The sequence below is a fragment of the Bos grunniens genome, chromosome 13 (assembly GCF_055505025.1).
Source record: "Bos grunniens cultivar Pamir isolate PY7600 chromosome 13, Bosgru_T2T1.0, whole genome shotgun sequence".
Lineage (NCBI taxonomy): Eukaryota > Metazoa > Chordata > Mammalia > Artiodactyla > Bovidae > Bos > Bos grunniens.
In genome coordinates this window covers 65,262,082-65,265,238 of record NC_141177.1, presented here as the reverse complement: position 1 = coordinate 65,265,238, position 3,157 = coordinate 65,262,082, and the positions used below count along the sequence as shown (strand labels likewise).

The 3,157-nt window shown below is 38.6% G+C and overlaps 1 long non-coding RNA gene across 1 annotated transcript; it reads left to right on the top strand.

Moving 5' to 3' along the window:
• The first annotated feature begins 248 nt into the window (after positions 1-248).
• Positions 249-2,699, top strand: LOC147361121 (uncharacterized). The gene is made up of 2 exons (XR_015139779.1): positions 249-686; positions 1,083-2,699. It is a non-coding gene; the product is annotated as an uncharacterized LOC147361121 (long non-coding RNA).
• Positions 2,700-3,157: the final 458 nt, after the last annotated feature.

Genomic DNA, 3,157 nt, shown 5'->3' with positions numbered 1-3,157 from the left:
GAGAGGAACCACCTGAGATGAGATGAAGGGAGTGCAAGGAGATCTTTGGAACTGTGGTGCTGAAAACTCTTGAGAGTCCCTTGGACTGCAAGGAGATCAAACTAGTCAATCCTAAAAGAAGTGAACCCTGAATATTCACTGGAATAGACAGATGCTGAAGCCGAAACTCCAATACTTTGACTACCTGATGTGAAGAGCCGACTCATTGGAAAAGACCCTGATGCTGGGAAAGATTGAAGGAAGGAAGAGAAGGGGATGACAGAGGATGAGACGGATGGATGGCATCAATGACTCAACGGACATGAATTTGAGCAAACTCTGGGAGATGGTAAAGGACAGGGAAGCCGGGCATGCTACAGTCCATGGGGTTGCAAAAACTGACATCACTGAACAACCAACAATAACAGAGGTCTGCTCACATCCTGATCTTGTCAGACCCCGCCTTTGGCCCACTGTTTTAAAAACCCTCATCAAATTCTTTAGGGTGGATATGCAGTTTTTTGAGGCTGAAGACCAGTGTGTCTTCCTTTGCCTGGCAAAGCTATGAAGTTGTCCTTTTCTACTTCACCCAAAATTCTATCTCTGGAATTTGATTCAGCACCAGTGTACAGAGAGGCTGAGCTTTTGGTAACATTTCCATGAGAAAGAAGGAAATCCTGCCATTCACGACAACTTGGATGAAACAAGTAAAATAATAGAGAAAGAAATACTGTGTATTCTCACTTAACATGTGGAATCTAAAAAGTCTGATAGTCAAGTGGTAGTTCCCAGGGACTATGGGGTGGGGAAATGGGGAGCTGTTGGTCAGAGGGTCATACTTCCAGTTATAAGATGAATATGTTCTGGGGATTGATGCACAGCATGGTGATTATAGTTAACACAACTGTCCTATATATCAAAAGTTGCTAAGACAGTATATCTTAAACATTCTCACTACGAAAAGGAAATGGTAATTTTGTGAGTTGATGGAGGTGTTAGCCAAGCTAGGTGATAACCATTTCACAACACTTAAGTGTATCAAAGCGACAGGTTGTACACTTTAAACTCACATAAGGTTATATGTCATTTATCTTGACTTCCAGGTATTGTACCTCTCAAGTTTAACTTCTCCAACTCCTGGTTTTCGTGGATGAGAGACCTGAGACTTCCTTGAAGGTTATGAGAGCTGCTCAGATGGAAACCTGAACACTGTGTTGTAAATACATTCTCTGCTTCCCTACCACCCGGAAGACCTCTCCTCTCATTTTCTCCTCCTCTTCCTTCTGGGTCCTCCAGATACCCATTTACAAGATGGGCATTGTCCTGCTCCCCTGTTCTTTTATGGGATTGATTGGTCAGAAAAGACTAGGTAAATTGGAGGAAAACGTACATGAGAAAGAAACTTGGATGAGAACCCAGGATAACATGGAAAGAAGTAGGGTGATATAAATGAGTAGTGAGAGAGAGCTTGTCAGTGTGATGGAGCTCTTTTGAATCCCGTGGTGGTGGCAGTGCCACAGATCTAAACAGTGTTCAGGGACTTCCCTGGCCATTCAGTGGTTAAGACTTTGGCTTCCAGTGAAGGCTCAATCCCTGGTTGGGGAGCTAAGATCTCACGTGCCTTGGGAAAATCAAAACATAACAAAAAACAAAACATAAACAAAAGAAGCAGTATTGTAATAAATTCTCAAAGACTTTAAAAAATGTTCCACATCAAAAAAGTCTTTAAACAGTGTTCAAATTGGTAAAAAAAAAAAAAAATGTATATCTCTCCCCTAATCAATGTTACTGCATGATAATTTAAAATTAAATGAAAAAAAAAAGAGAGGAAAAAAAAGAAAGAAAAAAAAAATTAAATTAAATGAAAAAAAAAAAAAAAACAGAAGCAGTATTGTAATAAATTCTACAAAGACTTTAAAAAATGTTCCACATCAAAAAAGTCTTTAAACAGTGTTCAAATTGGTAAAAAAAAAAAAAAAAAAAAATGTATATCTCTCCCCTAATCAATGTTACTGCATGATAATTTAAAATTAAATGAAAAAAAAAAGAGGAAAAAAAAGAAAGAAAAAAAAATTAAATGAAATGAAAAAAAAAAAAACAGAAGCAATATTGTAATAAATTCTACAAAGACTTTAAAAAATGTTCCACATCAAAAAAGTCTTTAAACAGTGTTCAAATTGGTAAAAAAAAAAAAAAGTATATCTCTCCCCAATCAATGTTACTGCATGATAATTTAAAATTAAATGAAAACAAAGTGTAAAACAGTGCAAAGGGTCAGGCTTCTCATCTTTCCTATCTTCCTAAATAGTCATAAGGGAAATGTGATGTGGATCCAGGTTACAAAGTGGCTCTCTGTTAGAAATAGTATAGGCTGCTGCTGCTGCTGCTAAGTCGCTTCAGTAGTGTCCGACAGCCCACCAAGCTCCCCTGTCCCTGGGATTCTCCAGGCAAGAATACTGGAGTGGGTTGCCATTTCCTTCTCCAATGCATGAAAGTGAAAAGTGAAAGTGAAGTCACTCAGTTGTGTCCAACTCTTCGAGACCCCTATGCTAATTTCTAAGACTACTTACATATTGTATGATTATGTGAATGTCACATTATCTCTCTTTTTTTTTTTTTACTAGCATAATACATCTTTTGGGATGCAAGCAGTTGCTGACTTTTTTTTACAGGTTGTTGTGATACATGAATATTTTTATTAAACATTAAACCATCGTGCAGTTCTTAGTATATTGGTCTTATTTGCTCATGCATAGAGATCTAGACAAGCAAACTTGAAGGTTAAAAGGGTCAAATTCTTTTTTTTGTTTTCTTACTTGACTTGCATTCTATTTACTGGCTCTTATCCTTGCCATGGGGTTCCCTGGTGGCTCAGACTGTAAAGAATTTGCCTGCAATGTGGGAGACTGGAGTTCAAACCTGGGAGGATTGGGAGGATCCCCTAGAGAAGGGAATGGCTACCCACTCCAGTATTCTTGCCTGGAGAATTCCGTAGTCAGAAGACCTGGTGGGCTAGAGTCCATGGAGTCACAAAGAGCTGGACACGACCTTGCCATACCTATCGATAAATATGCTACTTTAGAAATCCAGTTGCATAATGGTGCACAGTTCTTATCCTCAACGTTGGTGTTGAGCAGATGAAGCACTTAGGACCCACTCTGCACAATTTGACTTTATT